The sequence below is a fragment of the Cynocephalus volans genome, chromosome 8 (genome assembly GCF_027409185.1).
Source record: "Cynocephalus volans isolate mCynVol1 chromosome 8, mCynVol1.pri, whole genome shotgun sequence".
In the NCBI taxonomy this organism is placed as follows: domain Eukaryota; kingdom Metazoa; phylum Chordata; class Mammalia; order Dermoptera; family Cynocephalidae; genus Cynocephalus; species Cynocephalus volans.
The window spans coordinates 89467745-89493795 of NC_084467.1; positions in this window are offsets into that span (position 1 = coordinate 89467745).

Consider the following 26051-nt stretch of genomic DNA (forward strand, 5'->3'; position numbering starts at 1 on the left):
GGCTCTCAATTTGGTTGGGGGAAATAACAAGGTAAACCAATAATTAAAATACAATGTGACATGACATGATAGAGTTATGTGCAAAAAGCAAAAGGGACACAGAGAAGGAAATGTCACTGGGCAAACCCCACACTTGCCACATGAGGGTACCCACTCATCTCCCTGCAGGTGCTGCAGGGGAATAATGGCTTGCCTGCCTCTGCTTTCAGTTCTTGGATGAGTGTGTTTTATCATTAGACTCCAAGGAGTCCTGCTGAAAACAGTCTGGGAAGAGTAATTTCTAGGATTTCCTCTCCTTTTGGACAGTAGAGGACTTAAAAGGGCAGTGAGGGTTCTAAGAATCAGCAGACACATCTGGTAATGTAGACCTTGAAGAAAGGTAAGAATTGGACAGATAAAAAGGAAGGATGAAGGAATGTATTCTAGGTAGAGCTAGCACTTAGGGGAGCCCCAAATGTGGTAAGGGCTATACGAGCAATGTGTGACAGTGACTATACGAGCAATGTGAAAGGGGTGATGAGGTATTAGTCCACTTCTGTTGCTTATAACAAAATACTTGGAACTGAGTGCTTTGTAAGAAAACAAAATTTATTGCTTACAGTTTGAAGGCTGGGAGGTCCAAAGTCCAGGGAACACATCTGGTGAGGGTCTTCCTTGGTGGTGGCTTTACAGCAACACAGGGGTCTCACATGGCAGAAAATGGTGGAGCAGAGAGAGAGAGAGAGACTCTCACATGCTCTCCTTTTAAAGTCCTCAGAACCACTCTCTTGACTACCATTATTATTCCATTCACTATGGCATGGTCTTACAACCTAATCACCTCTTCAAGGCCTCACCTTTCCCAATTACCATAATAGGATTTCCCTCCTTCCTAACAATGTCACAACGGGGACCAAATCTCCAACACATTAAACTTTGGGGGGGGGGGGACACAATTCAATCCACTGCAAGTGATGTGGGAAGTCAGCGAATGATAAGATTATAAAGATAGGCTGGGCCACAATATGGAAAGCTCAATGCTAGGCTGAGAGGTTTGGAATAGACTTTAGGTCAGTGGTTTCCAACTTGTGGGCCTGGGACCTCTGGGGACCCTGGAGTTAATATTGCAAGGGACTCTGATCCATATGCATACCAAGTATAACCTGGAGAATGAATTGTCTATAGATAATGTGACTTAGTAAAATGCAAATTAATTGTATATTTCCAAATTTATTATAGCATTTTTATTATCTATTTTTAAATAAAAGTGTTCTACTTTTTTTAATAGTAAAACTACTATCATGAGGTGGTCTCTAGGAAATTGTTGATATGATGAAGGGGTTTTTATATTAAGAAGTTAGGGTCACTTCTCTAGGTAGTATGAATCCACTGAACAGTGTAAAGACAAGGTGAAATGGTGGTTTATGGAAACTGATCTGGTGGTGCCCTATAGTTTTAAAATTGGAGACTAAATGCAGCTAAACCATTGAGAAACCTCTTGTGAATATTAAGTTTGAATGAGAAAACCAGTGAGCTGAGAATAAACAATTCCTAAAGCATGATATGTGGCATTGGGTACGAATGAAAGGTGTGCCAGGTATCAATTTATTGCCTCTCATCTCCAAATCCACCCTTCAATGCCTGCTTTGTGATAGTGCAGCTAGGTGCTGTTTGCCAGCTGGCATGATGTTAAGATTTGCCAATGCAGGGTGCTGGAGGGTCATTAGAGGAGAGAGCTTTCCTTGCTGGTCCCAGTGTGCTCCTCTTTCCTGCTCTTGTGGAGTACATGGCTTCATTAAGGCTGGCTCTTGTTTCATCTGCAACTTCTCTAATACCTGGCTCCTGTTGCGTGAAAGGCTTTTCCAACACCCAGTGGCCAGCAGCTTCTCCTGGCACCCCTTCAAGTAGCTTTGCAGTAGAGCCACCAGTGGGGGACCACTCTGTGAATTTTCCCCAGCACCCCGAAGGGCAGATTTCTAGCAAGTTCTCCTGGCACAGGACTTCAGCAACTTTTCTGTCATCCTTAGCCACAACTGTACCCTCTCCGGTGAGGTCTGGATTTCAGTCCTAGTGGGAAAAGACTCTTTTTTTAGGGGCAGTATCTCAGTCCTAAGCGAAGTGGCTGCTCCTTTTATCTGCTCTTTCTGTATTTCTTAAGAGTTTCTTTTCTTTTTATAGCCAATCTCTTGTTGAAGTTAACAACATTTATATTTAACCTTCCCTTTCAAATTCCTATATGATTTCTTTCTCTTGATCAGACCCTGACTTATATAAGTGGCTTCTAATTTTGTATATCCATAATTAAGGAATATCTTCCACATCTCTCTTTATTTGAGGATAAAAGTCTATGTGTTGTAGGCCAAGAAAGTTGTGTTATATTTACCCATATTTTTCTTGCTTTTGGCAAACAGTAAAAGCAACGTAATTTAAGCTTTTTGAAGACTCCAAACACAAGTTTCTTGAAGAAGCTCTTTATAATTAGAAAGCAATCAGTTAATATTGTTTTTGAAATATTTTCTGTGGTTGATAACAGGGTAATAGAGATTTTATTAATTAATTCTTCTAGTCATTCATTCATGTCTTCTCTGTTATAAAGTTTTTATATTATTACTGAAATCTAGCTGGGATTATGACACTTGGGATTTAATCATCAAAATACATGTTTACAACCTTCTATTTTAGGAATTTTAGTAGAAAAGTAGGTACTGTTATTTCATATGCTTAATGACATTTATTCAGATCTTAAGGCCTTGGAGGGCCAAGAGATTTCTGAGTTTAACTCATTTTGTTAACAGACTTGTGCTTAAATTCATACTTTTGCTTGAAAATTATTGTGTAGTTAAGGTTTGGATATATGGACAAACAATATGTATTAGGACGTATTGAAAATATTAGTGTGTGCATGTGTGTGTGTGTGTCTGTGGGAGGGTAAGAGGTGGGAAGCTGGCAAAGGAAAATATTTCTTTTCCCTGTTACTTTAATGATTAAAAATAGCCCAGACTACAAATGAGCAAATTTAGCACCATTACGCCTTCATTAAGAAACAGAATGATATCAATGCTTTTATGAGGGTGAAGGCATTTTTATATTATCAAATTTATGGTTAGCTAGTGTTTGTTCTTCTCCAAGACATCTTTCTATACCAGGCATGATGAAGTTGAAAAGTGTTTCCCCCCCCGCCTTTAATTAATTAGTTAATTTATTTATTTTTAATTGAAACATGATTGTACGTATTTGTGGGATACAGAATTGAATATCCATATCTGTGTACAATGTGTGTAGTGGTCAAATCAGGATAATTAGTATATTTGTCATTACAAAATGTAATCATTCTTTGTGTCCATTAACCAGTTTCTCACTAACTCCCCTCCCCTGACTTTTAAAGAACTGCATACAAAGTTCAGAACTCTGGAAATCTAAGGTCTGCTTCAACGGGATTTCCAAGGTCAACAAGCAACCTAGAATTCAAGGACACCTAACCTTGCTTTGTTAGGTTTGAACTGAGAAAGTTGGTGACGTTACCCAGCATGTTTGCTAGATGGCGGTAGAGTTCATCTCGCTCATCTAGACTTCTCTCCATTTACCTTCTCTGTCTAAAAGTATTTGGAGAGTCGTCCCTTACTTTTCGAGTTGTTATTGTTGGATTTTAAAATATACTACCTTAAAAATGTCATTTGTTAAATATCTACAGAGTTTTCCTCTGTCTAAGATGACTTAAGACCAGTCATTCCCCTCCTCTAGTCCTTACATGAAAAGATCTGACAACACAAAATAAAAGTGTTTTCTTTTAATATCTATGTTTAGAGAATAGAAGACTGAACATGTCCAGAAGGAGTTTTACTGGAAAAAAAATTCTTGGTGAAAACAGCTTTCAAAATGTGTCTATACCTGAAAATTGAGCAGTGGAAGCAATGGAATCGAATAGTTACATGCTTATTTTAAGCTTAGAAAAGATCTTTGCCTCAATTACATCAATTTTTTTTTAGCCAAAGGGCTACTGTGTCCTGCATATGTATATGAACAGTCTCTTTCAGTATATGAACACCTGCAAGAGGTGTATGAAATGAAGAAAAACAGGTACCTATAAGGTATAGCTTTACTTTGTCATAAATAAGGAAATGTCACATTTTAAAGAAGTAATATCTTACATCTATCAGTTTCTTCATTAGTTTCAACTGCAAAATCACATTACAAATGGTTCAGGTATGTATATATTTTAGAAAGGCCCCTTGGCCATATCTTCTCTCTTTCATCTAGTCTGACTTTGTAGCGGTAACTACTTTTAGCAGTTTGATGTCAATACTTCAATACATTTTTCTAGACATAAAACATAAATATATGTTTTTATATTTGTAGATTATCTCTCTATATCTTTGTATATCATCTTCTGTGTCTATAAATTCAATCGTAATCCATGTATACCCAGTTCCATGATCTAATCACATTAATAACAAGCAGTCTAGAACCCAAGAAAATAATCAAAAGGAATATAAGTCTTACTCCAGTCTTACAGAAAAATGTTCAAAGAAAAGAACATTTCCAATATATCGCAAAACTTTTTTCAAAAACTTTTTCCCCGATTCCTCATTGTCGGTGTTACTCACACCCATAGCAATGCTTTAAAGACTTTTTCATTTTGAGCGTCCCTAAATTCTTCACCCCCTACAGCCCAGACCAACCATCTTGGCTTTTCTCTTCTCTCTCTGGCTTGGTTCTCTGTCAATCAACTTAGCTTCTTTTGTTTTTTACTCTTCCTTTAACACCTGGATCATGCATGACAAAGTTGGGTCTTGAAACTGACTGAGGAAACAAGAGCCCTTCCCCTTATAAGGCAAGGTGAAGATGGAGAGAGAAGACTGGTAACATTTATAAGATATTTTATTTTTATCCCTCGCAACAAGCAAACAATACATACACACACAAACAATACGTACAAGCACAAACACGTACTTACAAATTCACACTCCCAGATTCTCTTTCTGTTTTTTAGTTACATAAATGGAAAATCATCCTATATATATTGTTCCGTGTCTTGCCTTTGCTGCTGAAGAATTTATCATGGACATTTTTTCCTATCAATGTACACACATCCACTTTATAAAAAAAAAAAATCACAATTAATAGTATTCCATACATTGATGAAGATGGATGTACTTTATGTAACTGTTTCCCTACTGATGTTTGGGTTATTTCTAATTTTATGTTAAAATTTTATGAATGCTCTTGCAGACACATTTGTTTGAATTTTTCTAAAGACACAGAATTGGAATCGTTGGTGTGTAAATTTAAAATTTTGATAGATACCTTATATTGGCCATACTGATTTAAGCTCCCATTGAAAAATATGTGAATGTGCTCATTTCCTATTGCTTAGTAATATCTATCTTTAAGATTTTTCCAGCTTGAATTTTAAAATGATCTTATATTTTCAATTTTTAAATCAGTAATGAATGTACATTGTTTATAAAGTAAAATAGACCCAGAGATTTATATTTTAAAAACCAGCACTTTTTTCAGCGCTCTTGTTTTGAAACATTAGTCATATGTTGAATCTTCTGGATTGATTCTTGTGCAGACCAGATTTTACTGCAGTCTTAGTTGTGAGGTCTCAGTGCTTAACCTGACCACTATTTGTTTCTCACTTATCTTTAAAGTGAATTGCATAGAATTGAATCTGCTTCACATGGTCCATCACATACTCAGGTGATAAGGGATCCACCATTTGATGTGGAGCTTGTCATCATGACTGGGAAGAGAGTAGAGAATTTTCTCTCTGCCTCTGCCTGCTGGTGACATACGCCACTTCTGCTCACATTTCATTGGCCATAACTAGTCAAAAGACCCTGCCTAGTCCCCAGAAGGCCTGAAAATGTAGTACAATATCTGAATATGACTGTCTTTTCCATAAACCACAGAGCTATTTTCTTTTCACTCTGTTTATTCAACTCTGATTGTTTGTTTTGTTTCTTATGATATGGCCACAATTTAATCTTTCAGTCTTTTGCAGATTAATTCTTTTAAGTTTTGGTGTTATATTTTTAATTTCGAAGGACTCTTTCCTTTCATGGTCTTTATTTTTTAAAAACATTTTTCCTTCTGATTTCATGAATTTAACGTATTTTCTTACTTACGTAGTAATTTTGGTTTTAACTTGAGTTTTCTTTTTGTCACCTACCAACGTATTGCCATTGTTTCCTCAAATCCTCTTTTTCTGTTTGGTTTCGCTGACTTCTATCATTCCTTTTAGAGGCATTACGAAGCTGTCTGATGACCTTTGACTTCCTTGACTCTCTTTTCACATTGAAGTCACTAGAAAGATGACTGGAATTGCTTTATGCAATTGGGTGGGAGGGTTGGGGAGAGGCTGTTGAACGCTGTGCCGAGTAGTCAGATGTAGGATGTGTGTGGGAACACCTTGAATATTAAATACGAATATTTGTCTTTTTCTCTCGGACTGCTCAGTTTCTCCAAAAGGGACTCCTCTAATCACTGAATATTTGGGGAGTATACTGGTTGCCGGTGTTCTAGGAGCCAATTGAGGGAAAGGAGTTTAGTGCACTCACCATTTAGTACATATAGTTTCATTTATAATCACCCTGCTTCCACTCTGGTGTTGCAGAATGGCCACGTTTCCACCAAAATTCATGCTTCCACACCCATTGCATATGGAATTATTATCAAAAACAACTTCCTAGCCAGAGTTTATATTTTCGAGCCCCTGTTATATGTAGGTACAGCTAGGTACCCCAGTCCATAAATCATTGCATGGGAGATACGTCACTGTCTTTTGGTGAAGATGTATTTGTTTTCTGATGCTGATGTAACAAGTTACTGCAAACTTAGTGGCTTAAGACAACACAAATTTATTATCTTATAGTTATGGAAGTCAGAAGTCTAAAATGGGTTAGCAGGGCTGTTTTTGAAGGCTGTAGGGGTGAATCTGGCTTCCCCCCCCCTTTTTGTTTTGCTTTTTCTAGCTTCCAGAGACAACCCAATTCCTCGGCTCATAGCCTCTTGCTCACATTATTCCAGCCTCTGTTTCTGTTGACCCATCTTCTCTCCCTCTGGCCCTTTGCTCCCTATTATAAAGACACTTGTGATTATATTAGTCCTTCCTGGATAACCCAGGATAATCCTTTCATTTCAATATCCTTGACTTAATCTCATCTGCAAAGTCCCTTTTTCCACATAAAATAGCACAGTCATAGGTTTCAGGGTTTAGGACATGGACACCTTTGGGAGGTCATTATCTTACCTGCCACAGAAGAGGTCTACCTTCTCCACCCATTTGTTTATGCACTCACTGCTGTTACATGAACAAGAAAAAAAGAAAAACAAAAACAAGACCACAAAAACTCCTCTCATGTAAAACCAATGAAATTAGAGAAATTTATTACATCTTCAGCTATAGCTTTTAGTGTTATGTTAAATAATACAGAATTACAGGTGAAGAAATGCCATAACAAAAATTCAAAACAGTGACATTGAATTAAGGGCTACATAGTGAATAGTGAGGAAACATATGAAAGCCTACAAAAGTAGGCACAAAATTTCATAAAACACTTGCTTGAGATAACATGGAAGGCAGAGGAGTTCCTACTGAGTTCATAACATTAATGAAAATATATGGAAAATCAAGAATATTAGTATGCATTGATTGTTTCTTGAGGCACTTAGCAAGGTATTTACAAGAAAGAAATGAGTCAGAAAATAATTGGACATTGTGTAAGCAGAATGAGAGGCATCAGAGAAGGTTTAAAAATTGTGGCTTTACAAAGCTGGAAGAGCCAACTGCTTCTAGATATCAAATCTTAGGAAATAAAGACTACAAAAAGCTTTGAGTGGCAAAAACCCATTAAGAGTTGCCTGGTAAACAAATGACCCATTCCTGCAGCAGATATCATATTAGGGATGTTACCTTCCCTTTCAAGCTATTGTTTCAGAAGGTAGTTTCCATTAAGTTGGTAGAGAAAGAACTGTGAGAAATGACAAATCTTAGGAGGCTTAGATTTATGACTTTTAGGGACATCAAACCTCATAACTTAGAGTTATGAATACTAGGAGTTGATTGGAAGCAAACAGATAAGAAGCCTACTAAGATTTCTTTTTAATATATTGTTTTTTTAAAAAAATTATTTATTTATTTTAACAACCACAATTACTTGAAGTTGATACGACAAGCAAACAGAAAGGACATTGTTGGGAGGGAGGGGGGAGGGAGGAGGGAGGGAGGTTTTGGTGATGGGGAGCAATAATCAGCCACAATGTATATCGACAAAATAAAATTAAAAAAAAAAAATTAGTGCATCACAACATACATACACTAAGCTATAACTTAAAAATATGAAACATACATTGTATCTATTACAGAAACTGGACTAACATGTTATAATAAAAGTACAAAAGCAAAAAAAAAGATAATAATTTATTTATTTTGAATATTCATGATATACAAACCTGATTGTCACCCATCCTGCCCATGATGTGGGGGCCAGATTCATATTGGGGGTATACCCATTACCAGAAATTACTATTGTACTCTTTGTCCCCTTCCAATTATCCCCCAACCTCAATCCCCTTCCCCCTCTCCACTCAACTCCAATTTGTAGCCCTAGGAATGTTCCCTCCCTCTATTGGATCATGGCACTACTGTGGTCTTTATTTCCTGCCTTCCTTTCTCTCGTAGCTCCCACATATGAGTGAGCACATGCAGTATTTATCCCTCTGTGCTTTGCTTGTTTCACTTAACATAAGTTTCTCCAGGTTCATCCATGTTGTTGCAAATGGGAGTATTTCATTCCTTTTTATGGCAGAATAGTATTCCATAGTGTATATATACCACAGTTTCCTTATCCAATCATCTATTAATGGACATCTAGGTTCATTCCATATCTTGGCTATTATAAACAGAGCTGCAATAAACATGGGAGAGCAGGTATCTCTTTCACATGATGATTTTCATTCCTCTGGTTATACATCCAGAAGAGGGATTGCTGGATCATATGGAAGATCTATCTGTAGTTGTTTGAGAAAACTCCAAATTATTTTCCAAAGTGGTTGTACTAATTTGTTGGTGTAATCCCACCAACAGTGCAGGAGTGTTCCCTTCTCACCACACCCTCGCCAGCATTTGTTATTCACCATCTTTTTGATTATAGCCAGTCTAACTGGGGTGAGGTGACATCTGAATGTGGTTTTAATTTGCATTTCCCTGATGACTAGTGATGTTGAGCATTTTTTCATGTATCTGTTGGCCATTTGTATGTCTTCCTTTGAAAAAGGTCTATTCAGCTCCTTTGCCCACTTTTTAATTGGGTCATTTATTTTTTTATTGTATAATTGCTTGAGTTCTATGTATATTCTGGATATTAGTCCCTTGTTGGATGTATAGTTGGAAAAAATTTTATCCCACTCTGTAGGTTTTCTTTTCACTCTGTTTACTGTTTCCTTTGCTGTGCAGAAACTTTTTAGCTTGATATAGTCCCATTTGTTTATTTTTTCTTTTGCTGCTTGTGCTTTTGAGCTCATGTTCATAAAGTCTGTGCCCTCAACTAACTGCTGAAGTGTTTCACCTATATTTCCCTTAGTAATTTTACAGTTTTGGGTCTTATACCTAGTTAGGTCCATTTTGAGTTGATTTCAGTGTATGATGAGAGATGCATATCTAGTTTCATTCTTCTGCATAAGGATATCCAGTTTACCCAACACCACTTGTTGAAGAGGCAATCTTTTCCCCAATGTAGATTTTTGTTGCCTTTGTCTAATATCAGATGGTTATATGCCTGAGGATTGATTTCTGGGTTCTCTATTCCACTCCACTGGTCTGAATGTCTATTTTTATACCAGTACCATGCTGTTTTGGTTACAACAGCTTTGTAGTATAATTTGAAGTCAGGCCAAGTTATGCCTCTGGCTTTTTTTTTTTTTTTTTTTTTGCTCAGGATTGCTTTGGCTATTTGGGGTCTTTTGTTTTTCCATATAAAAGGTAAGATTGTTTTTTCCATTTCTGTGAAGAATGTCATTGGTATTTTGATGGGGACTGCATTGAATCTGTAGATTGCTTTGGGTAGTATAGACATTTTCACAATGTCAATTCTTCCAATCCAAGAGCATGGAATATTTTTCCATCTTTTTGTGTCTTCCTTAATTTCTTTCAGAAGTGGCTTGTAATTCTCATTGTATGGGTCTTTCACCTCCTTGGTTAAATTGATCCCTAGGTATTGTATTTTTTGGGTGACAATTGTGAATGGGCTTACTTTCTTTATTTATCTTTCTGTTAACTCATTATTTGAGTATATAAATGCTACTGATTTCTGGGCATTTACTTTGTATCCTGCAGCATTACTGAAGTTATTAACCAGCTCCAGGAGTTTTTTGATAGAGTCTTTAGGTTTTTCTATATATAGTATCATGTCATCAGCAAATAGGGAAAGTTTGACTTCATCTTCTCCAATCTGGATTCCCTTTATTTCTTTCTCTTACCTGATTGCTCTATCTAGTACCTCCAGTACTATGTTGAATAGAAGTGGTGAGAGTGGACATCCTTGTCTTGTTCCTGTCCTTAAGGGGAAGGCCTTCAATTTTTCCCCATTCAGAGTAATACTGGCAGTGGGCTTGTCAAAAATGGCTTTTATTGTGTTAAGGTATTTTCCTTCTATGCCTAATTTGTTGAGAGTCTTTATCATGAAGGAATGTTGAATTTTCTCAAATGCTTTTTCAGCATCTATTGAAATAATCACATGGTCTTCGTCCTTGAGCTTGTCGATGTGACGTATCACATTCATTGACTTTCATATGTTGAACCATCCTTGCATCCTTGGGATGAATCCCACTTGATAATAGTGTATAGTTTTTTTTTTAAATATGTTGCTGTATTCTAATTACTAATATTTTGTCGAGGATTTTAGCATCTAGGTTTATCAAGGATATTGGCCTGTAATTTTCTTTTTTTGTTGTGTCTTTATCTGGTTTTGGTATCAGAGTTATGTTGGTCTCACAGAATGAGTTTGGGAGAGTAGAGTCTGTTTCAATTGTTTGGAACAGTTCCATGAGAATTGGTATTAACTCCTCTTTAAAAGTTTAATAGAATTCAGCTGTAAAGCCATCTGGAACTGGACTTTTTTTTGTTGGAAGATTGCTAATTACTGCTTCAATCTCCTTGCTTGTTATTGGTCTGTTCAGGTTTTCTATCTCTTCTTGGTTCAGTCTTGGTAATTTATTTGTGCCTAGAAACTTATCCATATCTTCCAGATTTTCAAATTTGTTGTCATACAGTTGTTTATAATAGTTTCTAATGATTCTTTGTATTTTTGTGGTGTCAGTTGTAATGTCTCCCTTTTCATTTCTGATTTTTGTTATTTGGGTCTTCTCCTTTTTTTTTGTTAATCTAGTTAATGGTGTGTCTATTACGTTTATCTTCTCAAAAAACCAACTTTTAGTTTTGTTAATCTTTTCTATTTTTTTGGGTCTCTATTTCATTCAGTTCTGCTCTGATCTTAATTATTTCTTTCTGTCTACTGCCTTTAGGTTTGGATTATTGTCATTTCTCAAGTTCTTTGAGGTGTAGCATTAGATCCTTTATGGGAGTCTTTCCATTTTTTTTGATATAAGCATTTACTGCAATAAATTTCCCTCTTAGTACTGCTTTTGCAGTATCCCACAAGTTTTGGTATGATGTATCCTTGTTTTCATTTGTTTCTAGAAATTTTTTGATCTCCTGTTTAATTTCTTCTTGGACCCATAAGTCATTCAGGAGCCTATTATTTATTTTCCATGTATTTGTATATCTTCCAGCTATTTGCTTATTTTTTTATCTTCAGTTTTAGTCCATTGGGGTCTAAAAAGATTGTTGGAATGATTTCAATTTTTAAAAATTTGCTGAGACTAGATTTGTGGCCTAATATGTGGTCTATCCTGGAGAATGTACCATGAGCTGATGAGAAGAAAGTGTATTCTTTAGCTGTTGGGTAAAATGTTCTGTATATATCTGCTAAGTTCAATTGGTCTAGGGTGTAGATTAAATCCTGTGTCTCTTTGTTGACTTGTTGCTTGGAAGTCCTGTCCCATACTGAGAGAGGGGTGTTCAGATCACCCACTATTAATGTATTAGGACCTATCTCCTTCTTTAGGTCTAAGAGTGTTTGCTTGATATATCTGGGTGCTCTGGTATTGGGTGCATACATGTTTATGATTGTTATGTCTGCTAGCTGGATAGTTCCCTTTATCATTATATAATGGCCTTCTTTGTCTTTTTTAATGTTTTTGGTTTAAAGTCTATTTTGTACGATATAAGAATAGCTACTCCTGCTCGTTTTTGGTTTCCATTTGCATGGTATATCTTTTTCCATCCCTTCACTTTTAGTCTATGAGTGTCATTACAGGTGAAGTGGGTCTCTTGAAGACAGCGTATACTTGGGTCTATCATTTTAATCCAGTCAGTTAGTCTGTGTCTTTTGAATGGGGAGTTTAGTCCATTCACATTTAGAGTAGGTATTGAGAAGTGTTGTTTAATTCCTGTCATTTAATTGCTATTTAGGTGGTTTAGATATCTTTTGATCATTATTTCCCCTTTTATTTCTCTTCTTCAATGTGAGTTGGGGATTTAAGGTGGAATGGTTTAACTTCTTTCTCTTTCTTGCTGGCATTTGTGTCTTAACTGTGGGTTTTGCTCTTTCTTGTGTATTTGTGATGATGGTCACCATTATTCACATTCCAGATGAATGGTTCCCTTGAGAATTCATGCAGGGCTGGTCATTTGGTGGTGAGCTCCCACAACTTTTGTTTGTCTGGGAAATACATTATTTCTCCCTCATTTCTGAAGGAGAGCCTTGCTGGGTAAAGAATTCTTGGCTGGCAGTTTTTTCTTTTAGTATTTTGAATATATCATTCCACTTTCTTCTGGCCTGTAGGGTTTCGGTTGAGAAGTCTGCTGTTAGTTTGATGGGGGAATCCCCTGTAAGAGACCTGATACTTTTCTCTTGCTGCTTGTAGAATTCTCTCTTTGTCTTTGATCTTTGCAAATTTAAGTATAATATGTCTTGGGGAGGATCTTTTTGGGTTGAATCTGTTTGGGGACCTTTGAGCTTCCTGGATCTGAAGGTCTGCATCTCTCCCTACACTTGGGAAGTTTTCTGTTACTATTTCCTAACTTCAGTAGGTTTTTGATACCTTTTCCCTTCTCCTGCCCTTCAGGAATACCCACAATTTGGATGTTAGAGTGCTTGAGATTGTCTGCTATCTCTCTTAGGTTTTTCCTCATTATTTAAAATTCTTTTTCCTTTTTTTTTTGTCTGCCTGAGTTATTTCAAAATGACCATCTTCAAGTTCTGAAATGCTTTCTTCTGATTGCTCTACCCTGCTGTTCAAGCTCTCAGTCATGTTTTTTATTTCATTGAGTGAGTCTTTCATTTCTGGAAGTTCTGCTACCCTCTTTTTTATGGTATTAATCTCTTTGTAGATTTCCTCCTTCATATTCTGGATGTTTTTTCTTGTTTCATTGTGTTCTCTAATTGAATCTTCCTTTATTTCTTCAAGTTTTCTTAAGATCATTACTCGAAATTCATTTCCAGACATTTCAAGGATTCCCTGTTCCATGGAGTCTGATTTGGGGGCATTACTGTATCCTTTTGTTGGTGTCATTTCTTCTTTATTGTTTGTACTTCTAGTGTTTTTTCACTGATGCTTGGTCATTTGATAGGGGTTTGCTTCTTCTATTACACTGAGGTTGGCTGTGGAGTGGCCTTGGTCGCTACTGCAGGGGGTGAACTGTCTTACTTGACAGTAGGTGTGGTGGTGGCTATGTTAAACCAACTTGGTTCTTGTTTGAGACTCTGTGGTGGGAGAATGAGCCCCTAACATGTGGAGTTCTGCTGGGCCAAACTTGGTGGGTCAGATCCGTAGGCTGTTGCTCCCCCGTGGGTCTGAGGTGGGATGAGGGGCCATGTGGAGCCATGTGGTTTCGCTGGCTGGCTGGCACTGGTGGGCTCACCTGCACACAGTGCTGGTGCTGATTTGGGGTGGTGGGGTGGGTTCCTGGAGCTTCCCCCTTGCCTGGGTCCAAGGTGGTGGGGTTGGGGTGGTGGGCTGTGTGGAGCGGCACAGTTCCGCTGGCTGGCTGGCACTAGCAGGCTCACCTGTCCGGTGCTGGTTCCAAGCATCAGGGCCCTATTAAGATTTTTGGGAAATTGTACCTAGATAAATTGGGAACTTGATTCACAAAAAGCACATGGTGGCAAAGCAACCATTGAAACCCCAAGATTTTACCCCAGACTATAAAACTGATGCCCAAAGAGTGCATAATCCTCAGAGCTTTTATTCCCTTTCCTCTGCACACCACCCATTGTCTTTTATACCAATTCCAGTTAGATATAGTAGATAATAGGACTCAACCCAGCAAGCATGCTTCTTAAATAGCAAGTGTGCACAGCACACACACACCAAGCCAGACAGCTAGAAATCTAAAACTTTGTATTCCATTATACCTAAAAAGGGAGGTTTCTTTTCCCAAAGAGGCTATAATTAGGGCCCTTCATAGGAGCTATAAACTTTATTAAAAAACTTCCATAGAATTAGAGCTTGTAAAAAAGCTAGAGAACAAATGTCATATATTCAGAGGCTGTCTCACTTTTTTGTGTCTTATCAGAAAGGTGTGACGCTTATACAACCTTAAGTTTTTTTGCTTTAGATCTACTTGATGATCACTGTATGACAAGTTTCACTGCCTGGCACAGGACCATTCTTGATGAGTTGTACTAAAACATTGCCATGTTATGTGACAATACCCTAGGTTATTGCAGCCAAAAATAGAGCATTGGGTAGTTCCTAATAACTGGCACTGTATTGGGCTTGTGTCACAAAACTTTATTGACTATAACTGCAATTTTTTAAGAGATCTCGTATCTTGAGATCTGAGGACTGCCTTTAGGATAGTCTCTGATATTACAGAGAGTTTATTTTGGCCTATCAATTCTTTTTCTTAGATAAAAGAGGTATTTGGATAAATTTAACTCAACAGTAAGAAAAACTGGGTCTCAATTTGCATTCAAACTGTTAACCATTGAAAGAGAATTTTAGAGCTCTTCTCTGTCCTCAAACTTATTCAATGTATACTTTACAAAAGGCCCCCAAAACTAGACAATCCTACATTCAACTGTTCAACGTATAGAAGGAGAGCTAGACAAAGTTACTGGAGCTGTGGGACTTGCAGGAGAGGTTCCTAAAATTAGACAGGTCGTGGTACAAAATGCTTAGGATACTGGCATCTGGAGGTAGAATGCATGCAGTTTTAGGAGAAGAATGTTGTACTTACATCCCTATAGACCTCTACAGGGACTTTTATACTACTAAAAATATCCAGGAAACAAATGAAGAAATGATGAAATTAGATAGTTTGTCTTATTTCCCCCAGGTATGGTTTTGTAATCTCTTTGATTTGAGGATGAGATATTTTTTCTTGGTTTAATTTGGGCAGACTTGACATTTGTATTATGAATGGATTGCCAGCTCTGATTACTATCAACTATTTGTCTGGTTATCAGTTAGTATTTGTCTGTTTTTCAGTGTTCAAATGTATGTCCTTCAGAGTCTTAAATACTGTGGTAAAGTCACTGTTTCATCAAATGATCCAATAAATAAATATCCCATGGAAAGAATAAGAAAACCTGACACTTATTGGCATTGGAATGGTTACCATCAGAAGGTCTTCACAGAACCAAAACATGTCATCCAGTAAGTGGATGAATCATATGTACAGATATTTATGCTCTACCCTTCATTTTAAGAAGAAAAATAATCTAAAGGGAAACTGTGTTCATTTTTCACTGCTGTATAACAATCTTACCACAAATTTAGAGGTCTAAAACAATACACGGTTATTATCTCATAGTTTCTGTGGGTAAGGAATCTAGATTTGGTTTAGCTCGGTCCTCTGCTTCAGGGTCTCAAAACGTTGTAGTTGTAGTTTTGGCTGGGGCTGCAGTCTCATCTGAGGCTTTACTATGGAAGGATTTGTTATTTCCCCCTTAGGAGGAGACACAACTAAGATTCTGTCAAGGCATGGTCTGTCTTACTGCAGAAAGCCTAATAAACTTAGCTTTGATCATACGATTGTTCTGGTGGTATTTTTGAGGGTTCAATAATAAACATTATAAATTTATAATTTGGAGGGGTCAGTTATGGTATGCATTCCTTCCGTTCTGATACAGGGATTCATTTCAAACCAATTTTATTTAGTCACGATTTGATCAAAGATAAAGCCAAGTCATTTTACCCTAAGCCCTCAGGGAAACCAAGTTCCTTACTTTCTATTTTTGGAGAAAAGCTTAGGAATATTCAGAGGTGGGGAGTCGTCCTCATGGGACGGGATCTGGAGGAGTGTCTTGGCCTTCCCCACATTGGTTGTCTGATAGAAGAAAATTCTTCCTCCTGATGACTGAGGTCCCTTGTGGATGGCAAGGAGGAGAATGAACTCAGATTTGACACAGCCTCCATTGCCAAAGGTGGGCAAAGGTTCCACACCAGCAGTCTTTTAATCTTTCACTCAACTGGCCCCTTTCCCATCTACAGCCTACTTTCTTTTTATCTAGTGCATCAGAGAGGGACAGACTTCATTTGAAAGGAGATGTCTGAATCTTTCTATCTCAGAGTAGCAATTGTGTTTAATAGTTGGAGTTTGTAGCATATGTTTCTGATTATGCAGCGAGTGACTCAAAGGAAAATGCACAGGCTGGGCGGGTGGGGTGTGGGAGAGGGGAGGAGGCTCCGGGAGACTTACACACATTAAGGCTTCAAAATATTTTACCACCATATTTCCTCCCTCTCTACCACACTCCTTCCTCCTTCTTTGCCAAGCATGTATATTTAAAGTTATATAAGTTAAATGAATGTTTCATATGACTTTGTATTTTCTTTTCTTTCCCTGAAGAAAATTTAAAAATTTTAAATTTTTGAACAGTTTTATATTTTCAAAAAAAGTATGAAGCTAGCATAGGGAGTTCCTATATACCCTGCACTCACTTATTTACTTATTTATTTTTCATTATACATTATTATTTACTGGAGTCCATTCTTTACTCAGATTTCCTTAGTTTTTACCTAGTGTTCTTTTATGTTTCAGGATCCCATCCATGACACCACATTACATTTAGTCATCATGTCTCCTGGGCTTGACTGGGACAGTTTCTCTGGCTTTCTTTGTTTTTGATTGACCTTGAAAGTTTTGAATACTGGTTATATATCTTGTAGAATGTTCCTCAATAGAGATTTGTCTGATGTTTTTATTATGATTAGAGTGGGGTTATGGAGTTTTTTGAAGACCATGTAGGTAAAGTGCTATTTTTATCACTGGCTGAGATGCCTGTGGTTTCTCCAGATACTGATTTCTCTACTGCAGCGTTATTCTCCTCTCCCCACCCCCTTCCTTACCATATCGTACTCTTTGGAAGGAAGTCAGTATGCTCAATCCATACTAAAAGAGTGGGGAGTTATGCTTTATGTTCTTAAGGGTCGAATATCTATATAAATTACTTGGAATTCTTCTGCATGGGAAATTTGTCTCTTCTGACCCATCTATTTATTTATTTAATCATTTATTTATGTCAGTATGATTCACGGATATTTATTTTACATGTTGGGTTATTATATAATAATTATTTTGCTGCTTACATTTTTCAGTTTTGGCTATTGAGAACTCTTTCAGCTGGCTCTTGTGTCTCTTGGACATATCTCCTCTTTTTTTTTTTTTTTTAATGCACTTTCTTACTTTCTGACCCTGCAAACTACATGGCACTCCAGGCTCCTCTTGTATACTTCCTGTATTTCCTTTTTAATTTAACAAAGAATTACTTGAAAGGGATATTAAACAAGAGAATTCAAAAATACACATTGATATAGGTTGGATGTGTCCCCCAAAGTTTCATGTATTAGAAACTTAATCCCCACTGTGTCAGTGTTAAGAGGGTGGGAAATTCTATTAAGGTAATTGAAAGATGGGGTCTTTAAAAGGTGATTAGATTGTGAGGACTATACCGTTGAGAATGGATTGATCCATTCATGGAGCAATGGGCATGGTTCTGACATCTTTAAAAGGAGAGCAGGTGAGGAGATTACTCTCTTTCTTGTTCAAGACATTTTTCCATATGATACTCTGTGTCACTGTAGACAGAATGAACAAATACACCCATTTTTACCCCCAACTTAACTATTTGGTTTAGTACAGAAACTCTTCTAGTAGATAATTTCCTATTACCTCATTTTAAGCATTGGAATGTAAAATCATTGGTAACATCATAAAAATAATATGATAAATCAAGTTGGAGAAACTTTAGAATATAAGAAACTTGATGAATCTGTCATGCTTTACTGTGAGCTGTAGATGAAATCTACTAACTGACTCTGCCTTTAAATGTTTAAAGAGATCTGTTGCTGACTATTCATACCCTGATATCCTGTAACCATTGGCACAAAGCAGTAGCTCCTACTTTCATATATATCTAAACTTTCTTGTGACAGGCATATAGGGAGTCTAGGGCTCTGAGTGGGCTAAAGTGTTGAGAGATGACTTCTGCTTGGAGGCATAAAACCATGGGAAATTAGAGACTTCATTTCGAGCAAAGACAGGCTTAAGAAGCTGTAGGACAATGAATGAAATCTGAAAATTCTAAATCAAAAAGTCTGCAACAAAACAGGACAGAAAGAAAGGTGGTTTTGGAAGGGAGGCCTGAGGGTACTGTCAGAGCAACAGTACGGAGAAAAACCTTTTAGAGAGTGTCTGTTGGCAGAAGAAAAATGTTAAAAGAAGCAGTCTAGTCTGGAAGAGATGTACCATTACTTCAGGTGTCACATTACAAATCTAGTAAGCCTAGCCCACATTCAAGGAGAAGGAAATTAGTTTCCACTTCTTGAAGGGAAGAGTATCAAAGAATTTGTAAACACTTTAATAATCATGACAAGCATTGTTGGTGTCCTGAGATTTTCTAGTATTTTGTTCACGATTTTCATAGTCTTGAACAGACCAAATTTTGGCACCTCAAATTGAATCATTTCCTGGGAAAGATGCAAAGGAAAGCTTAGCTGAGGGTACTAAGTATTTTAGCTTTGGGCATCTTCATTTCCTACAACTCAGACCTTGTTTATAGGTCATAAAATAGAATGGGTGTTTAAAAATTCTTTAGCTAATTGATCAGTGTAGGTAGTCACATTAATTTTAGTAGGTTTTTATGTAGATAATTTACCGTCCTATATGATATTGGAAAAGCTATCTAATATTTTTTGCTATTATTTTCTTCATTAGAAAGGTTCTCTTATTCCTCATTACAATAGAGGTTTTCAAGAAAGAAGTCCCTATCAAGGTGACATGAAAAATAATGGTGTTTTCAAAGGACTATAAGTTTACTAAGAATTTTAATATACAATATCTGAAGATAAACATCCTGGAGTTCTGAGATCTGATGAATGAAAAGGGCAAAGCCTCTTTTTATTTTAGAATTTCTGGTACCAGTTTAGCTGAAAAATCCAGAGTTCAATTGTAAATAGCCTCAGTGTATTTGTCAGAGTATGCCAAGGAACAGAACTAATAGGATGTATGTATAATTATAAAATAATATATTAATAATAATTAATAACATGTTATTAATAAATGTATACTTTTATATTATATTACAAATATTTATTATAAGGAGTTGGCTCATACAATGATAGAGGCTGAGAAGTCCAGAACAAGGGAAGCTGATGGTGTAAGTTCCAGTCTGAGTCTGAGAAAGGCAGGAGAAGACCAATGTTCCAGCTTGAAGACAGTCAGGCAGAGAAAAAGAATTCTTTCTTACTCAGCCTTTTATTCTATTCAGGTCTTGAATGACTGCATGAGACCCACCACATTGGAGAGGGCAATCTTCTTTAATCAGTTTAGTGATGCAAATGTTAATCTCATATAGTAATTCCCTCATAGACACACCCAGAATAATGTTGGACCAAATGTCTGGGTACCTTATGGCCCAGTCAAGTTGTCACATAAAATTAACCATTACACCCAGCCACTAGCTTTTTTATCCCAGTGGTTTTGCTAGGGCTTACTTAACCTCAAGTATAAGGAGGTCTAGGACATAATCACTGGACAAGATGAATCACTATAATTTATAAAGACAAACTCACATGCAGTTAACAGTAGAAACACTCAGTATAAATCTATGAAGAAGAAGAACAAAAACATTGTCCTTCAGGATCTTGCTTTGGTGTAGCACAGCCATTGTTCATTGTGGGTAGAGAATATATCAACCAAGCCAGCTAAAACTTGATTGAAATGACTTAGGGTTATGGGTTGTATTCCTCAATTGCTTCCCGATGAGTTGTTATTGTTAAGTGGTGTCCAAAGAATCTGTTGCATAGTTGGGATCTAGGTCAGTATTATGCACAAGGTGCTCCCATGACTATTTGTCATGTAATAGAGCCAAATGATTTTATTCTCTACCAATGCTTAATAATAATATTATCTTATATAACAAGAGTTTGGAGTACAATAGATTACAGCAGATTTCTTGTAGTTTCAATATCTCCCCATAAGGATCCCATTATCCTCGGTTAATTGGAAAAGCATGATTCCAATATGCCATAAAGGACCATAGGGTATCGTGCCTCTCCCTTTTCTCACTGACTTTAGCCTGGTTAATGGAGGTGTAGGTTTCTGATTTGTTTCAGCTAGAGTCTATTCTGACTGGTTGGTGCCCATATTATATATGTTAAGTGTTTTGACTGTCACACCTGTTCTAAATACACTTAGAATAAAATAATTTAAACCTAAATGAGTCTATGGAGATAGTGTCCTTCAACCATTTTTGGTAATGTTCCTCAGAACTCCTGAGGTTTCATGGAAGAGTGTAAGATACTTTGAAAAAAAGTTTTTCCTACCCTCTACTCTCATAACAACTCTATGAAAGGAAAAAAAAAAAAAAAAAAACCAAGGTGTTTTTTCCTCTCTCTCTTGCACATTCACTCAATATAATACTTTTGACACCAGATGTGTAGGGTTATTTCCCCACACACTAACTAGTTCTTCAGTGAACATCAACTGGGTGTCCTCTAACTCAATTTAATTCTGACACTATCTACCTGGAGATAGAATCAGATCCCACAGGTTGAGGGCTCAGTACCACAAGACTGTTCCCCACTTTAGATGACAATTGCAAGCCGCAGGTTGTGGCCTGTGCTTCTGACCAATTGGCTATTAATAGTGTTCCCATGTCCTCCTCCTTGGGTTTGATTAATTTGCCAAAGCAGCTCACAGAACTCAGGAAAACACTTACATACACTTACTGGTTTATTATAAAGGATATTACAAAGAATACAGTTGAACCTCTCCAGGCACACCACCAAGGCACACCACCCTCACAGGCACACCACCCAGCCACACCACCCAGGCACACCACCCTCCCAGGCACCTGCATGTGTTCAGTGATCCAGAGCTCTTCGACTTCAGTTTTTTTTAGGGGGGGAGGGGCGGGGGTGTTCTGTAGGCTTCATTTCATAGGCATGTTTGATTAAATTATTGGCCACTTGTGATCAACCTAACCTCCAGCCCCTCTCCCTTTCCTGGAGGTTGGGGGTGGGGTGGGGCTGAAAATCCCAACCCTCTAATCCTGCCTTTGTCTTTCTGGTGGCCGGTCCCCATCTTGAAGCTATTTAGGGCTTCCCAGCCATGAGTCATCTCATTAGGATACAAAAGACACTCTCATCATTCCACAGATTCAGGAGCCATATGTTCTGAAACAGAACAAAGACCAAATATATATTTTACAATATCACAAAGAGGTACTGGAGGAGGTGGTGGTAAAGTTGAAGGTGAAACAGGAGATGAAAGTGAAGGTAGCAGAGAAGGAGCGTGCTCCATCTAGCTTCATCTTAAGCCACTCTGGTTTTGGCTTTTTTGAATATTGGTTCTAGGTAAACTTTCACATGAAATAAAGGATTCTATTGCTAAAAAAATTAAAAACTAGTTATGTATTGCAACTGTCCCATCTTGCAAATTAACAGATTGAAGCCCACAGCAGTTGTGACTATGAGTAAATCAGTTATTACATCATTAGGTATCAAAATTTGGATGTAAATTTAGGTTTTTGAATCCCAGGCTCTTTCTTTTTCAGATACTACATGCTTGACACCTACAGAGTATAAGATAAGGAATGCCTTTAGTACACAGTATAAATATGATTTTAACACTATTTTAATATGTTTCTTTGAGAACGTTCATACATATTTCAAGTTTACTTATTTATAGCCAATCTTATTCCATGAAGAATTTGAGGTGGATTATAGTAATAAATATAATAAAATAATAGTAAACAAGTTAGGAATTTGGGAGAGGAAAAGTAAGTTGGAGCTACAGCCACAAAATATCTACAGTAAGGTCTGAATGATTGTAGAAGTGGGCTATGAATGAATTCGGAGCTTGGTAGGGTCAGTGCAGAGAAAACCAATTAGACTCAACACAAATTGAGTTTCTGGCATCCTGAAAAATAGATGAAATCAGAAGCTGGGGAAAAGACTGAAAAAATTCTGGACAAGCAAAAGTAATGGCATCAGCCTGCCTGCTAGATTTTACTGTTCTTAATATGCATCAGGCTTCCTTATTTTACTTTGCTTAAATGTTCTCAAATTCTAAGTGCCTGAACATAATGTGGAGAGTTAAAATAGAAAAGTGCCTCAATTACCAAAGTGCCTTGCATCTGTCAGTTTAAGAGGAAACCACAACATTGCTTTAATGTGGTGTGTGTGTGCATGTGTGTGTGTGTGTGTATGCCCACACACATTTTTATTAGACATATGCTACTAGCCATATTCCACTTGGCAAGATCACAAGTGCATGATAGCTTCAAGCTATGAAGAAAAAATAAAAAGGAACATAACTATTTGAAAAATGTATATAAATAAGACCTCCTAAGCCACTTTAAGCATTCATTTACACATTCTTCAGTGTGCATGCTAGCTTTTCTTCTCTCTGTGAGTCTATTTACTCATTCCTGAACAAAGACGAATATTACAATTGTATGTGATGCAAACATTGGAAATCCTTGTTTACATTTGTGTTTCCAACTGAGTATGCTAATAGTGTTTAATCAGCAGTCATGTTGCTTTATATCAATGTTTTGTGTGGTGTACAGCCTCAGTGATAATGTTGTGACAACCAAATTTTTTCCCACATCAAAACTTGGAGACAATCCCAGTTTTTGGATCAGCCCTTTGATTCCAAGCTATGATGAAATCCTTTAATCTTCTTCAGGATTGTTTCTGTATTTTCAAGAAGCATTAACTAACCTCTTTGTTTCATTGAGGGGTGAGAATGAGAGACTTAACAGATTTACTCTTGCATAACTCCAGAGATTTTGATATTCCATGCAAGCTCACAAGCTGTCCAAGAGAACCTGCAGAAAGAAGTTCCGAGATGATGCTGCAGAAAGAAATGGCTGCATGCTGCTAGGAGTTTGATTTGGGGGATATTCTGTGGAGAAACCCCACAGTATACTGGACAGAAAAACAAAAATACAGCAGCAATTGAGTGTGAAGGAGATGGGAATGACTAGCTTTTAGTTCTGGATTCCCACCCACCTACCCCATCCAAAATCCAATCTTCTAATAATCAACTTAAAGAAGTTATAGACTTGCATAAGATCTGGTGAGCTTCTGACTTAGGCAAAGAGGCACTCTGTAGATAAAGTATTACTCTTAAAACACAAACACCCTTTAAAAAAACAAAACAAAACAACATTCTTTTTAAAAATAGAAATATTTCTTGTTATTTTTGTGTGTTTAATGTTAGAAATCCTTTCTTTTTTCCCAGTGAGTCTGTGAGAGCCCTGTTGTGTTTTTTTGACAGAAACTTGACATAACATTTTAAGAAATACTGTCATCTGGAAAACAATCCACACTTTGCATTTTAACCTTGTTAAATTGTATCCAGATTCTCTGTAATGCTGCTCCTCTCAAAGGGCATAAAGTGTTTTGGTTCTTAAACACTTATGAAGAGGTACACTGCTTGAGATGTACAGATAGCTTTCATTAGTGCTAATGGGAGTTATGCTTCTGCACCAGGAGAGAATAGAGCCTGCAGATTTTAAATTATGTTTGATGCAAATCTTCCAGATGGAATAAATTATGAGGGATGCTTAAGGGGAAAAGGTCTAAATATCCCCTAAAGCCGTAGTTTAATAGCAAAGCAATTCTTTTGAGTAATGGAAGTGGAGTCAACAGTAATGGCTTTGCTGCTATCACCATATTAAGTAGCGCTGATATTGACTCTTGAAAATTCTTATTGAATTAGTGCTGCACTTGAATTCCATTATTTTCCAAAGGGCCTGGGAGATAATTCTCTGTCTTGAATAGTCTGCTAAAATGGATTCAATCTGGTTCAGTTTTCAAGGCCATTTATCTTGAATTCAGTAAATTTCCAATTGACAAGCACAATACCAAGGATATCTTTATATCTGTTTCATAATAATCCTTTCTGAAAATCCTCTTCCCTATATCTCTCATTTTAGGGCATATCTTTTGCTCTCTTATTTTTAAAATGTTACATGTTATTTTGCTTTGAGAATTATTGCCCATACCTCTGAGATAATTGAAATTGTCTTCTATATTGTTCATTTTATGACATATTTCTTATCTTCTTGTCTTAAAATGTGTTACATTTTATTTTACTTGAGACTTTTGCTTTGAAAATTATTGCTCCCCCCATGCTAAGACAACTGAAGAATTGAAGAAATTTCTTTTCTATTTTATTGACAAAAATGGTTATCTCCATTTCATTTCTTGTGAGAACATTGTCTTCATTTAAAAAATTCCTTCTCCTTTCAAATGGAAATTAAATTTTGTATTTAATCAACACTGATCATTATTATATATGGAAAAGGAGTAGAGTACAGGGACAGTGAGAGGAAGGCAGGATGTCACCAAGAGAAGACTAGATGACTCTCGGAAAACCTAATCTGCTGGCAAATTTACTGTGGTCTGGACCACCCCTGAGTCATTACGTATCCAGTGATTACTGGACATGTGGAAGCTCATATCAATCAAACTTAAAAGGGAATAAAGTAGGTAACCCAGACTGACGATTTACGAATATACAGTTACATGCTATTTTCTAGAGTAGGATGATAGTGTTTGCTATTCAGGACATCTTTTTCACTTCTGGAATCAATATACCCAGAAGTCAAATAAATAATCAGAAAGTTGTTCAGTAATGTTAAATAAAATTTATGACAGACCATTGCTTTGGACTGAGTTCCTGCACTAAACCAGAACAGACCAGACCAGACCAGAATGGAGTCACTTGTGCTAGGTGCCATGTAACCGAACTGAAATTTAAAATGGGCCAATTGTTTAAAAACACAGGAGAGTCACAGCAACCAATTAGAAGGGGCCCAGTCAACCTGAGCTGGAATAATAAGAAAGTCCCCTCTGTTTTAACCCTATTAGGAAAGTAACTTTGAAGTGACCAGTCTGCTTTTTGATCCTTGTTTCTGCTTTCTTCAGCTTTTTCCTGTCCATAGCTCTCTGAACCTCTTATGGTTCTGAGGGCTACCTGATTCATGAACTAAGTTTTTCCTCAAACTGTGTTAAATTTATTCTTCCTAATTTTTTTTTGTTATTGTTCAGTAAACATGTAATCAGTGCAGAGGAAGATGGAATAATTTTAAGAACTATTTCATCCAGGCAAAGTGATGCCCAATGAATTGTACTTGCTCTACATTAGGGTAGACTATCTGGGGAGTTCAAGTCCTCCACATTCCCTGTCACTCTCTCCAGGGTAGGCTGGAAACTACTGCCAATCTCTGGCATGTTGGGGTTTTTGTTTGTTTGTTTGTTTGTTTTTTTAAATCTAACCATCCACCTTCAGTTCATTTAGTCCTTCTTTAAAGATAGTACAATTCAATTGAAATGGCTCTTAACTACCAAATAACAATCACTTTTATTTTAGTTGTGAGCTTTTCCAAATTCTTTATATCTACTAGGTAAAATCTGCAGATGGTTAATAAAACCATGATGTATGTACTTTCCTCGTTCAGAAGGCACGTTTATTTTTTAATTTG